The sequence below is a fragment of the Corythoichthys intestinalis genome, chromosome 4 (assembly GCF_030265065.1).
Source record: "Corythoichthys intestinalis isolate RoL2023-P3 chromosome 4, ASM3026506v1, whole genome shotgun sequence".
NCBI lineage: Eukaryota > Metazoa > Chordata > Actinopteri > Syngnathiformes > Syngnathidae > Corythoichthys > Corythoichthys intestinalis.
Genome location: NC_080398.1, coordinates 5312573 through 5328433, shown reverse-complemented (window position 1 = coordinate 5328433; position 15861 = coordinate 5312573). Strand labels below are relative to the sequence as shown.

The 15861-nt window shown below is 39.4% G+C and overlaps 1 protein-coding gene across 2 annotated transcripts in view; it reads right to left on the bottom strand.

Annotated features, from left to right (window-relative positions):
* Positions 1-15861, bottom strand: part of ptpn23a (protein tyrosine phosphatase, non-receptor type 23, a) — a 59800-nt gene that overhangs the window by 31545 nt on the left and 12394 nt on the right. The window lies entirely within an intron of this gene.

Below are 15861 nucleotides of genomic sequence, written 5' to 3'. Positions count from 1 at the left end.
AATAAAAAACTGAAAAGTGGGGCGTGCAATATTATTCGGCCCCTTTACTTTCAGTGCAGCAAACTCACTCCAGAAGTTCAGTGAGGATCTCTGAATGATCCAATGTTGTCCTAAATGACCGATGATGATAAATAGAATCCACCTGTGTGTAATCAAGTCTCCGTATAAATGCACCTGCTCTGTGATAGTCTCAGGGTTCTGTTTAAAGTGCCGAGAGCATTATGAAAACCAAGGAACACACCAGGCAGGTCCGAGATACTGTTGTGGAGAAGTTTAAAGCCGGATTTGGATACAAAAAGATTTCCCAAGCTTTAAACATCTCAAGGAGCACTGTGCAAGCCATCATATTGAAATGGAAGGAGCATCAGACCACTGCAAATCTACCAAGACCCGGCCGTCCTTCCAAACTTTCTTCTCAAACAAGGAGAAAACTGATCAGAGATGCAGCCAAGAGGCCCATGATCACTCTGGATGAACTGCAGAGATCTACAGCTGAGGTGGGAGAGTCTGTCCATAGGACAACAATCAGTCGTACACTGCACAAATCTGGCCTTTATGGAAGAGTGGCAAGAAGAAAGCCATTTCTCAAAGATATCCATAAAAAGTCTCGTTTAAAGTTTGCCACAAGCCACCTGGGAGACACACCAAACATGTGGAAGAAGGTGCTCTGGTCAGATGAAACCAAAATTGAACTTTTTGGCCACAATGCAAAACGATATGTTTGGCGTAAAAGCAACACAGCTCATCACCCTGAACACACCATCCGAACTGTCAAACATGGTGGTGGCAGCATCATGGTTTGGGCCTGCTTTTCTTCAGCAGAGACAGGGAAGATGGTTAAAACTGACGGGAAGATGGATGCAGCCAAATACAGGAAGATTCTGGAAGAAAACCTGTTGGTATCTGCACAAGACCTGAGACTGGGACGGAGATTTATCTTCCAACAGGACAATGATCCAAAACATAAGGCCAAATCTACAATGGAATGGTTAAAAAATAAACGTATCCAGGTGTTAGAATGGCCAAGTCAAAGTCTAGACCTGAATCCAATCGAGAATCTGTGGAAAGAGCTGAAGACTGCTGTTCAAAAACACTCTCCATCCAACCTCACTGAGCTGGAGGTGTTTTGCAAGGAAGAATGGGCAAGAATGTCAGTCTCTCGATGTGCAAAACTGATAGAAACATACCCCAAGCGACTTGCAGCTGTAATTGGAGCAAAAGGTGGCGCTACAAAGTATTAACGCAAGGGGGCCGAATAATATTGCACGCCCCACTTTTCAGTTTTTTATTTGTTAAAAAAGTTGAAATTATCCAATAAATTTTGTTCCACTTCACGATTGTGTCCCACTTGTTGTTGATTCTTGACAAAAAATTAAAATTTTATATCTTTATGTTTGAAGCCTGAAATGTGGCGAAAGGTTGCAAGGTTCAAGGGGGCCAAATACTTTTGCAAGGCACTGTAATTTATTTAAACTTCCCCCTTACTAAAATGGTTTTTTTACAACAGAAAAGGTAACAACAGTGGCAGTCGGAGACCATTTTAATTTTTTTCATGTCATTCATTGTCAGACAGAAGCAGCACGGCAATACGCCACGCTAAAAAATGAGATATCAAAATGGCTTACCTTTTCGTCCTTTGCAGCACCATGGCCCCCAACAAAATGTTTACTGCGTATGAAATGTGAATAGCTTCACCATGCTCGCGTTAAACTGGTCTTTTGGATGTCCGCGCAAGTTGATCCATTCTTCACATTTTTTCTACCGAGTTTTTGGTTTTGGGAAATGTATGAAGAAAACATCCTTCATATGTTGTAATGACTAGAGTCGGGTTTCTACAAGTTCCATGGCAGCAGTATTTATTCGGCATGTTCTTTTTTGAAAGATTACCGGAGAAAACAAGCAGAAATAACATGGATTGTATGCGAGGCGTGTCTATAATGTCCCACTTCTGCGTTACGATGGGGACATCATGGTCTAACAATAGCATTTGTGCGGTACGCTATGGATCCGATATCTACAGGAAGTCAAAGATGCTTCAAAATTAACAGGAACTGATCCAATATGTAATCAATCAATCAACTTTATTTATATAGCACATTTAAAAGATCCGCAAAGGAGTCCAAAGTGCTTTACATTAGGGCTGCAGCTATCGAATATTTTAATAATCGAGTAATCGACTGAAAATTCTATCGATAAATCGAGTAATCGGATAAAACAAATATATTTTTAGGTGAAGAGCAATTATGAATATACATGAGAAAACAAGACATTTCATCTAATCTTGAACCATTTTCAGTCAATCAATGTCTTTATTTTCGATGTATGTTGTTGAAAACAGCCAACAATTGCATCTCAGATGTAACTAGAATTTAAAAAAAGACTGATTCACTTCTTTCACTCAAAAAACTTTTAGATCTTATTTAAAAAAAAAAAAATATATATATATATATATATCTTACCTAAAAATGCCGTTACGCTTGATAACACACATCACTTAAAAGTTAGGATTTTTTCCCACGTGTTTCAATTGAATTTCTCTTTGTGTCAAGCCATTTTTAAGTTCTAGTTAAGTTTTAAGTTAGTCTAAACTGTAAGTCCTGATAGGATTTTGAGTTTTTGCAGTGTTCAAAATAAATGTATGATACAGGCTGTATTGGAGCACATTAGGGACCAGTGGTACTTGGTGTTTTATCCAGCAATGACTACTGAGCTAAAATTGATAGTTAGCATGATTAAGTTTTTATTTTGCACCCTCATCACTCCACAATGCTATGTTATGTTAAAGCCTGTATGTAAGACATGTTAGCCACGCATCGACAGTGGTCATAATTAATTGAAACCTAGCCCTCCGCAGGGCTAACGTTACGTGAGCTAGTAGCGACAGTAACGTTAATCTTATTTATTAGCGCTTAGCGCTCTACTGCTTTAAGATGGCGGCTGTCTACTAACGCTGCCCAGACGCGGCCAAGTCTGTCATCTAGTTCAACATACATGTGATCTCTATGAGACACATCAGACGCTACCTGCTACCAACGTAGCATCGTGCGGACTAGTATTTAGCAACATCGGCGTCATTTGTAGCGGCTGTCTGCTGCAGTGAGTTTTTTTTTTTTTTTTTGCTTCTTCCTCGTCGCACGTGACAACAGCGCGTTGTCCCGCATTAAAAGAAGTCCGAGCAAAACGTGATGCTTAGAGCTGTCAAAATAAACGATTACTCGAGGTGAATAAAATTACTCGGATCAGTTTTTAAACTCGAGTTGCTCGAGTACTCGTTTCAGCTCTACTTTACATACTATAAAACAGCAAAATAAGTTAACACTCAAAGATAAAAGACATAAAAAAATAAAAAGATGAGGTCATAAACACTCATTGCACATTAAAAGCTGAAGAAAAAATGTTTTAAGGCTTGATTTGAAATCCGTAAGTGAAGGGGCCTGTCTAATAGTAAGTGGTAATGGCGTACCGCAAGCAACACGTCACCTCCGCTCATTAATATTCGTGACATTAGCGACTGTTGCTAAGCAAGGACAACCCACCGTTTGTCCATAATAGGAAATCAATGGAAATCGTGTACGAAGGAGATGTTTACAGCGCTAAACCTACCAATTCTCTCTGAAAATGATGTGCCTGGTGCCAAATTGACTGGCATAGATGTGGAAGAACATAAAAATATTCAGTTTAAGAAATGGCTTTAGTGTCGAAGGCAGAAAAAGACGAAAAAAACGAGCCGATCTAAGCATAGCTTTAGCTTTTTTTTTATCGACGCGACTGACAATGACATTCTCCGGTTTCAACAAGCTATCCTTTAGCATCAGCCCTGTCTTTCTTATATGTCCTCTGGCTGTCCTACGTCTCTTACCGTTCTTGGGGGTAATTTAGTTAGCTTTGTGTAGCGATCGCAAATGCTACTCAGTGACAGCCAACGAACACTTTTAATTTTTTCATTGATAACACATCTTAATCCTATAATTTATTTACACTTCCCCCTTACTAAAGTTGTTTTTTATATATATATATATATATATATATATATATATATATATATATAACAGAAACGGTAACAGTGGCAGTCAGATACCATTGTAATTTTTTTCAGGTCATTCATTGTCAGACAGAAGCAGTACGGCACAACTTTACGCTAAAAAAATAAAGTAAAAATATAAAAATGGCTTACCTCTTTGTCCTCTGAAAGACCATGCCAACCCAATATAATGTTTACTGCATATGAAACGTGAATGTATTCGCCGAGCTGGTGTTAAAGTCTGCGCAAGTTGATTCGGTCTTCACATTTTTTCCTCCCGAGTTTTTGGTTTCCGGGAACGTATGAAGAAAACATCCTTCATGGTCGTAATGTCTAGAGTCGTTTCTACAAGTTCCAAAAAAGCAATGCGTGATCGGCATGTTCGTTTTTGAAAGATTACCGGCGAAAAGAAGCACTTTTTACGTTGGGTCTATGCGAGGGCGGGTCTATAATGTCCCACTTCGGCTTTACTTCCGCTTTACGATGCGACGTCACGGTCTAAAAATAGCCTGCGTGCGGTACGCCATGTTTCCACAGCTTGGGCGCCATCACCGAAAATGCACGGTCACCCCTAAGCTTCAGCCTTGATCTTGGGACTTTTAGAAGCAGGTGGTCATCTGATCTCAGGGTTCTGGTTGGACTGTAAGGCTGAAGCAGTTCTGACAGATATGGCGGCGCAAGTTTATGCAAACATTTAAAAACAAATAATCATATCTTAAAATGTATCCGGTAATGTACTGGGAGCCAGTGAAGAGATGCTAAAATCGGGGTGATATGTTCGCGCCTGCGGGTTCTAGTAAGGAGTCGAGCATTTTTGTACAAGTTGCAGACGGGCCAGTGCAGCCTGACCGACGCCTGCATACAAAGAATTACCGTAATCCAATCAAGTTATGACAAAAGCATGAATCAATTTCTCCAAATCAGAGTGTGAAACAATAGATTTCACTACTGGTGGAAGGTAATTATCGGTCCGATAATTATCGGTCCGATAATAGGAATTACGACGTCATCCCGATAAATCCAAAAACATTTATAATAGGACCGATAATATGTACTGTTCTGGCTTTGCAGTTTACACAATAGTATGGGAAATCAGTTGATCATTTGCGGGGGATTGCTCCCACCTGCTGGTCAGAATAATTCAATGCACCTATTTTTATTACAGTAGTTTGGTTCAATCACTTACACATTGCGGTGTCTAGCGGTAGCATTGACAGTCGTGAATGCTTTCTGTTACGTTTTCGCCTCGGAAATATATGTATTTTATGTTTACTATTACATATGGATGTGCAAAATATGTTTACTTCTGTGGTGAAGGGTCATATGTACAGAACTTCATAAGTTGTGTTATAGAAGCCAGCCAATGCTTTAGTAGCTCAAGCTAGTGTGCTATGCTATACATATAATAGTTGTGTATATAAGTGTATTGTGCAGTTTGTTGTATATTGAGTACTGAATATGTGTATTTTTCTGTTGTACTTTCACAATATTAAGACGAGTGTCTTCCCATAAAAGCAAGAAAAGACCAAGCCTTGTGGTTTATGGAAGTGCATTCATTCTTAGCTGGCTGTCGGGCAGTGCAGAAGTGAAACGCACTGCACTGTTCATGTCATTATGAAAAATCTGATGAGATCAAAGGCAAATCTATGTTGAATCCACCACTAGTTTTTACACTTTTTAAATCTCCAGGTGTTCAAAAACTCAGGTTATACATTTAAAAAATTATATATTTATTATCAGTTATCAATATCGGTATCGGTTTCCAAAAATGGATATCGTGCACCCCTAGATTTCACCTTAGCAATCTGGCGAAGCTATTAAAAACAGTCCCGTGCAACACAAGAAATCTGCTTGTCAAATCGAAAATCAGAATCAAATTGGACCCCACATTTATAACATAGTCTTTAAGTAACGGAGACAATGAACCCTGGTCAACTTCAGTCATGCTTTCATTCAAACTTAAAAAAATTCAGAGAAAGCCACGACTTTATATTGTTGAGGCATTCAATGAGTTAACAGAAAGTGCCATTGGAAAATAAATCTGACAGTTATCAGCATACAAATGAAATAAAACACTACGTTTCCTAAAAACAGAACCAATGAATAAATAAATAAATAAATAGAAAATAAAAGTGGGCCGAGAACAGATCCCTGGGAAACCCCGTGTGGAAGCGATGCCTTTTTGGACATTAAATTGCCCATTTTTGCACAAAAACTCTGTTCATTTGGGTAAGACTTAAACCATTCAAGAGCGCCACCTTGAATGCCCACTCTGTGCTCAAGACGAGAAATTAAAATCTCATGGTCTACGGTATCAAATGCTGCAGATAAATCTAAAAGAACTAAAACAACAAACTTGCCAGGGTCTGTTGCCAAAAGTATATCATTTGATACTCTTAAAAGTGCCGACTCAGTGCTGTGGAGGGATTTAAAACCAGACTGGAATGGTTCCGAAACCTGGTTTTCTTCAAGGAATGGTAGTAGCTGACTATAGATAACCTTTTCTAGTTTTTTAGAAATATATGGAAGATGAGAAATAGGCCAAAAATTTGAACAGAGGGTGGGGTTTAGGCCTCTTTTCTTCATTAAAGGTATACAGGAAGTCAATCTGAAATGCCCCCAAATCAACAGGAAGCTAACCCGAAATGGCCCAAAATCGACAGGAAGTATCTCAGTACGTACAGGAAGTGAACCCAAAATGCCGCCAAATCAACAGGAAATGACCCCGAAATCCCTCAGATCAACAGGAAGTGACCCAATATGAGGTGCATCATACCGTGAGTGTACTGTAGGTGTATCCTCCCATTCCTAGCATTAGTCATGTATGGTACATTATTTGTGTATGTCATGCACACATGCATGTTGGTGTGCGTGTTTGTTTTCTGTGTGTACACGTATGTTTTCTTTTTGCGTGTGTGTGTGTAGTCCTGTTTGCGTTTGTGTGTGCGAATGCGTGTGCGTACTCCCCGTCTGGCTTGACAAGAGAAGCAATCGAGCCCCCGGCGGGCCGCTGCTGGCGGCGGCTGATAAGGTGAAATTGAAATGTTTTCAGAGCTCCCAGAACGCCGCCGCCTCCTCAGGCTCAGCGGAATCCATTTTCCATTCGGGTCTGAACACCTGATGCCCTCGGCGAGCAAACAAGCCACAAAAAGAAAGACACGTTTGGACTTTTTATTCCAAAAAAAGAAGAAAGCTCCAAGGAGCCGGGAGGTTCATTAAGGAGCGCCGAGGCTCCGACACCGATAGGGAAAACATGAGGAGCGTGCACAAAGAGGCCGGCGACATGCACACCAACAACTTGTGCGGGAAAAAAAGGCCACGGCATCACGAGAACGGCGAGAGAAAAGGCCGGAAGCGATCCGCTTCCTGTTCAGACAGGAAGTGGAGAGGGTGGTGTGAAGGGAGTTGTCTTATTTTTTTGTTGTTTTGGGGAATGACATCACCAGGAAGAAAAGTCTGTAAACAATCTACACTAGAAAGGCAGAGGTGGGAGGAAGTCACGTTTGCGGGTCAAGTCAAGTCGGTTTAGGGACGTTGATGGTGATAGACGGCCAAATTTAATTAGATTGAGAGTGATTAATCATGTTTAGTTATTATGGGGGTCACTTCCTTTTTATTGGCTGATTTTGGGGCATTTCCAAGTCACTTCTTGTTGGTTTCAGGTCATTTTCTGTTGGTTTGGCGTAGTGCTGCAATGATTGATTAACTCGGGTATTCGATTAGAAAAAAAATCGTTTAATTAAACCAGCGTTAAATTGGTTTATTTTGAAAGTGTTTGCATTTAGTTTTATTGATTTGGGTGGATACACTGCCTTATTTCACTTGGCTGTATCCAGCTGCTCCATGTTAAGACCAACATAAGCCAAGTTTTAGTTTGAGCTAATGTTTTTTTTTTTATGCATTCGTAATTTAGGTTATTGGTATAATTAGCCATTTTTTTTTTTTTTTTTTTGTGGGAATATGTGTCTAAACCATTTGTTAAGAGCATTGTTAAAAAACAAAAAAAAGTCAGCATTTTATAGCATTTAAGCTAGCAGACTTCTGCTATGTAAGTTAAACTCTGCCTATGAGAACAATGGGTGACTTTTGGGAAGGGGAGGGGGACAACATGTTGATAACCCCAAAACGCAGTGTCAGTAATAAAATTAACTTACAAGGATATTTATAATAATGAGCTTTTTTTGTGTCCCATCATTCTTCAGGGGAATTCTAAATAAGGCTGCCTAGGCAATACTTTTCGCCAAGATCGTCATCCATTGAAATTTGTACGCCCGCCGGTGTCGTGCCAATGTAGTTACCCCAGTCAAATTGTATCCCCTGGGCGGAGCCATATGGAGGTAGATTTGTGTCTTTATTATTCCAAAAAAAAAAAAGTTGCTTCAATCAAAATAGATATTTTCAACCCAAAAAAGTCGCTTCAATCAAAAACATATTTTCCAAGAAAAAAATTTCAAAATATTTTTTCTCATATTTTAAATTAAAGGGAAAGCAAGGTGCTCTAAAAATAATTTCGACCCATGATGATGTTTTTTTGTTCATTTCATTCATTTTTGTTGCAGTTTTATTGCTTTAAAACATATATATATATATATATATATATATATATTAGGGCTGTCAAAATTATCGCGTTAGCGGGCGGTAATTAATTTTTTAAATTAATCACGTTAAAATATTTGACGCAAATTAATGCACAGATTTAAATGACAGTACAGTGTCAGCCCACGTTAATTGTGTTTTATGGAGTTATGCCGCCCTCTGCTGGCGCTTGGGTGCGACTGATTTTATAGGCTTCAGCACCCATGAGCATTGTGTAAGTACAGTGCCTTGCAAAAGTATTCGGCCCCCTTGAATCTTGCAACCTTTCGCCACATTTCAGGCTTCAAACATAAAGATATGAAATTTAATTTTTTTGTCAAGAATTAACAACAAGTGGGACATAATCGTGAAGTGGAACAACATTTATTGGATAATTTAAACTTTTTCAACACATAAACTGAAAAGTGGGGCGTGCAATATTATTCGGCCCCTTTACTTTCAGTGCAGCAAACTCACTCCAGATGTTCAGTGAGGATCTCTGAATGAGCCAATGTTGTCCTAAATGACCGATGATGATAAATAGAATCCACCTGTGTGTAATCAAGTCTCCGTATAAATGCACCTGCTCTGTGATAGTCTCAGGGTTCTGTTTAAAGTGCAGAGAGCATTATGAAAACCAAGGAACACACCAGGCAGGTCCGAGATACTGTTGTGGAGAAGTTTAAAGCCGGATTTGGATACAAAAAGATTTCCCAAGCTTTAAACATCTCAAGGAGCACTGTACAAGCCATCATATTGAAATGGAAGGAGCATCAGACCACTGCAAATCTACCAAGACCCGGCCGTCCTTCCAAACTTTCTTCTCAAACAAGGAGAAAACTGATCAGAGATGCAGCCAAGAGGCCCATGATCACTCTGGATGAACTGCAGAGATCTACAGCTGAGGTGGGAGAGTCTGTCCATAGGACAACAATCAGTCGTACACTGCACAAATCTGGCCTTTATGGAAGAGTGGCAAGAAGAAAGCCATTTCTTAAAGGTATCCATAAAAAGTCTCATTTAAAGTTTGCCACAAGCCACCTGGGAGACACGCCAAACATGTGGAAGAAGGTGCTCTGGTCAAATGAAACCAAAATTGAACTTTTTGGCCACAATGCAAAACGATATATTTGGCGTAAAAGCAACACAGCTCATCACCCTGAACACACCATCCCCACTGTCAAACATGGTGGTGGCAGCATCATGGTTTGGGCCTGCTTTTCTTCAGCAGGGACAGGGAAGATGGTTAAAATTGACGGGAAGATGGATGCAGCCAAATACAGGAACATTCTGGAAGAAAACCTGTTGGTATCTGCACAAGACCTGAGACTGGGACGGAGATTTATCTTCCAACAGGACAATGATCCAAAACATAAAGCCAAATCTACAATGGAATGGTTAAAAAATAAACGTATCCAGGTGTTACAATGGCCAAGTCAAAGTCCAGACCTGAATCCAATCAAGAATCTGTGGAAAGAGCTGAAGACTGCTGTTCACAAACACTCTCCATCCAACCTCACTGAGCTCGAGCTGTTTTGCAAGGATAAATGGGCAAGAATGTCAGTCTCTCGATGTGCAAAACTGATAGAAACATACCCCAAGCGACTTGCAGCTGTAATTGGAGCAAAAAGTGGCGCTACAAAGTATTAACGCAAAGGGACCGAATAATATTGCACGCCCCACTTTTCAGTTTTTTATTTGTTAAAAAAGTTGAAATTATCCAATAAATTTTGTTCCACTTCACGATTGTGTCCCACTTGTTGTTGATTCTTGACAAAAAATTAAAATTTTATATCTTTATGTTTGAAGCCTGAAATGTGGCAAAAGGTTGCAAGGTTCAAGGGGGCCGAATACTTTTGCAAGGCACTGTAATTATTGACATCAACAATAACGGACTACTAGTTTATTTTTTGATTGAAAATTTTACAAATTTTAATGAAACGAAAACATTGAGGGGTTTTAATATAAAAATTTCTATAACTTGTACTAACATTTATCTTTTAAGAACTACAAGTCTTTCTATCCATGGATCGCTTTAAGTGAATGTTAATAATGTTAATGCCATCTTGTTGATTTATTGTTATAATAAACACAGTCCTTATGTACCGTATGTTGATTGTATATATCCATCTTGTGTCTTATCTTTCCATTCCAACAATAATTTACAGAAAAATATGGCTTATTTTATGGTTTGAATTGCAATTAATTGCGATTAATTACGATTAATTTTTGAGCTGTAATTAACTCGATTAAAAATTTTCGTTTGACAGCCCTAATACATACATACATACATATACATATATATATATATATAGGAAAGCCAATTACATGCAATGACACTTTTCGACCACCAGTGGGCTCCCTTAAAATCAGCTTATGGTTGTCCTTTTCTTGTACTTAGATTCTTATTTATTTTTCTTATACTGTTTGAGGCGCAGCTCAGGTATTTCAATTTTTCATGTTCCTTATCTGATGACTCGATCATTCGAACAAACTAGTTCATCGATTAATCAACTACTATAATATTCGACAGCTGCAGCCCTAGTTTGAGGGCATTTTTGGGTCAATTTCCTTTCTTAAGTCATAGACTGCCATTGACAACTATTCATTCGTCCTTCCCAGTCAAAAAGGATTAGACGTCTATCGCTGTCAATGACACCCAATGAGTTAACAGTGAGGCAAGGTGAGAAAACGATGCAGCCTGACCAAACTCCATTGGGAAATAAGCCAATTTAAGACTTGGGAACTAGACATGCTAGCTCACACAGTCAAAATGGATTGGACGTTTATCGCAGTCATTAGCAGCCAGTGAGTTAAATTTTTAAAATAATATTAGAGCCGTTTGAACAACAGTAAGGTTGTTGATTGGTTTTCTTAGTTTGAATGGTGTAAATTATAATATGCCAAAGTTACGTGGGTTTACTGTAAAATGACGAAATTTTAAAGCAAGTCTGGTTCCTCTATCACCATCAATGGCAAGCAATTGAGCGCTACACCCAGACTACAGTATCACAAAAGTGAGTACACCCTTCGCATTTCTGCAGATATTTAAGTATATCTTCATGAGACAACACTGACAAAATGATACTTTGACACAATGAAAAGTAGTCCGTGTGCAGCTTCTATAATAGAGTTTATTTTCCCCTCAAAATAACTCAAAATGTAGCCATTAATATCCGAACCCCTGGCAACAAAGTAAGTACACCCCTTAGAAACTACATCCCTAAATGTCCAAATTGAGTACTGCTTGTCATTTTCCCTCCAAAATGTCATGTGACTCGTTACAGGAGTGCTGTCAACATTGCTGCAGAGATTGAAGAGGTGGTGGGTTAGCCTATTGGTGCTCAGACTATATGCCGCACTCTAAATCAAATTGGTGTGCATAGCTGTCACCCCAGGAGGAAGCCTCTTCTGAAGACGGTACACAAGAAAGCCCGCAAACAGTTTGCTTAAGACATGTCAACAAAGCACATGGATTACTGGAACCATGTCCTATGGTCTGATTAGACCAAGATTAATTTGTTTGGTTCTGATGGTCTCAAGCGTGTGTGGCGGCGACAAGGTGAGGCGTACAAAGATAAGTGTGTCATGCCTACAGTCGAGCATGGTGGTGGGAATGTCATGGTCTGGAGCTGCATGAGTGCTGTCAGTGTTTGAGAGTTACATTCCACTGAGGGAAACGTGAACTCCAACATGTACTGTGAAATACTGCAGCAGAGCATGATCCCCTCCCTCCAGAAACTGGGTCACAGGGCAGTGTTCTAGTATGACCCACCTCCAAGATGACAGCTGCTTTACTGAAGAGGCTGAGGGTAAAGGTGATGGACTTGCCAAGCATGTCTCCAGACTTCAACCCAATAGAACATCTTTGGGGAATCCTCAAGCGGAAGGTGGAGGTGCGCAAAGTCTCAAATATCCGGCAGCTTCGCAACGTCATCATGGAGGAGTGGAAGAGCATTCCACTGGAAATCTGTGAAGCTCTGGTCAACTCCATGCCCAGGAGAGTAAAGGCAATTCTGGATAATAGTGGTGGCCACACAAAATATTGACAGTTGACATGTTGTATGTTAATATGGGCAACCTTCACTAAGGCAGTACTCAATTTGGACATTTAGGGATGTAGTTTCTAAGGGGTGTACTCACTTTTGTTGCCAGGGGTTTAGATATTAATGGCTATATTTTGAGGGGAAAATAAATGAACTCTATTATATAAGCTGCACACAGACTATTTTTCATTGTGTCAAAGTGTCATTTTGTCAGTGTTGTCCCATGAAAAGATATACTTACCATAATTTTCGCACTATAAGGCGCACTTGACTATAAGCCGCAACCCACCAAATGTGACACAAAAACAGCATTTGTTTATAGATAAGCCACACTGGACTATAGGCCGCAGCTGTCCTCACTGTATTATGGGATATTTACACCATAAGATATTAACCGGTAACACTTCATTAGACTGCGGCATCATACGACAGTCAGAAGACCAAATGAACCACCATGAAGCTTTGAACCAATTGGCTGCTAAGCTTCATTGCTTCAAGAAGCTTCATTTGGCCATCACTGCTCCCTTGGGGGAGACAGTCAATCTCTTCTGCAACGTGCTGTCAACACTGTTGTTGTCCAACATGCCTCCTAGCATGCATTGTAGCGCAACAGATGTAAATAACAATCAAAATTCATGTTCTGTGCTAATTATTTATTCAGTTATTGTTCCAGTTGTTTCATTATTGCTAGTCATGTTGTTTGGTAACACTTTGACAGTGGCCCCATGAGACTGTCATTATGACATGACACTGTCATGGGCATTAATGAATGCTTATAACAGATGTCATTTAGTGTTATTCGGCAAATTATCTCACTTTTGAATGGATGTAAAAGATCCGAGCTGGACATAAATGGAGTTAGTAACATAATTTGTCAGATGACACTTATTGACTGACATTTGTCATAAGCATTCATTAATGCCCATGATAGTCTTATGACGCTGCTGTCAAATAAAGTGTTACCAAATACCATAACAAGCAATTAATGAAACAACTGGAACAGTAACTGAATAAATAATTAGCACAGATGATGAATTTTGATTGCTATTTACATCTATAGTGCTGCAATGCATGCTAGGAGGCATGTGTTGCCTATTAACCCCCCCCCAAAAAAAAAAAAAAAAAAAAATCAACAAATAAGCCGCCCTGGACTATAAACCGCAGGAGTCAAAATGAAGGAAAAAAGTAGAGGCTTATAGTCCGAAAATTACGGTAAATATCTGCAGAAATCTGAGGGGTGTACTCACTTTTGTGATACACTGTACAAATGACACCAACATGTACGATTGTGTATGGTTACCATGGTGACCAAACACTCACAGGAGATTGGTGAACACAAATATGCTAAATCATGCTGTACTTTTTGTTCAAATTTGGTAGCTAGCTAGCTAGCATGTTTACCATCTAATCAATCAGGATTCAGTTGTCGATGACATGGAAATGAAAGGCCCAAATTGAAAAAATACTCATTTAGCTTGATTAGCATGTCTTTCTTCATGAGTGTACCAAATTTGACCAAAAAATATTAAAGTTTTCTCTCAAAATTTGTCATCAAATGCATAAAAACAAACAAACAAACCAAATATTCATTGGCTATTAGCAATAAACGCATTTAAATTCACAGCAGAAAGATGCCTGGATGCCAAACGACCATCTTGGGTAAGGCAACAAAAGCTCAACCGATGTCATTTTCAGACTGTATCGGTATCGGTACCGATACTAGTAGTAAACACAATAGAAACATACACAAAGAGAGTATAGCAAACTCCCATGTGGCACATTAAAAAGTCATTTCAACTCAAAAACAGACCATAAATTGAAGTCAAGTCATGTGACTATAGCCCCTCCCACCTCCGCGATAAGGCGCAAAGCCGTGTCGTCATTTGGCGAAGGCTCGGACGGAACTCCGAATGCCGGCCGGCAGTGACCCTGCTTGAGGAACACGGACGTCACGTGACGAAAACCACACGAGACAACATGTGGAGGCACACGGTAACAGCACTGTCGACTTTGTTCAAAGGGTTGACGTTAAAGGGAGCGCTCCAAGAAGAAGAAGGCGAAGGAGTGGGCGGGACAACGGTGATTGTCTAAATCTAGCAAAGACGCTGGCATGTAAACTCGGTTTGACCCTGTTTTGACGTCCACACACAAAATGGCGGAACGAGGTAGTCCACAAATGGAGGATGGGGGGAAGGGGGCGTGTCCCGGGGGCGCTCCTGGAGGCTGAGGAGCTAAAACCGGCGGTTCTCAAACTGGGGTTTTGCCGAAATACACTTCGGAAATGTCTGTACACGCCACCAGATGGCGGCAAGGAACGGTGATGTGACGTTTCCTCAGATCGTCACGGAGGTCTTGATTTTTTTGGTGTGTTTTGGAGAGAATGTGGGACGATAGTTTTGCAGAATTAGGGTAGGTTTTTAAAAATTAAAGGTTGAAAATTGATACCCTGTTGAAACTCGTTTTTAAAAAAAAAAAGAATCCTTGAAAAATCTGACAGAATTCTTATATAACTTAGGTCAGAGTCTTGTTAATTTCCAACATTTTATCCCGACAAAATCCAACCATATTCGCATAAGGTTACGATTTCGCATTCAGGTGAAGCTTGATTTTCTTTCCCAAGATTACTACATTTAATCCTTACAAAATCTGACTTAAATCCCAGTTATGAATTTTTAGCGTGTCAAAGTACAATTTAAATCCTGTTAATTTCTGACATTTTATCCCAACAAAGTCCGACAAGATTACAATTTTTCACCCTTACAAAATCTGACATAAATCTCATACAGTTATGAATTTTTAGCATGTCAAAGTACAACTTAAATCCTGTTAATTTCTGACATTTTATCCCAACAAAATCCACCAAAATTACCATTTTTCACAAAGGTGAAAACTGTTTTTCTCTCCCAAGATAACAATTTTTAATCTTTACAAAATCTGACACAAATCTAATACACTTAAAAAGTTTTACGAATCAAATCCTGTTAACTTCCGACATGTTATCCTGACAAGATCCAACCCTATTCTCATAAAATTACAATTTTTCACCCAGGTGAAACCTGATTTTCAATCCCAAGAGTATGATTTTTAATCCTTACAAAATCTGACACAAATCTCATACAGTTATGAAGTCTTACACATTAAATCATGTTAACTTCCAACATTTTATCCTGACAAAATCCGACCTTATGTTCTTAAAATTTTTCACTCAGGTGAAACCTA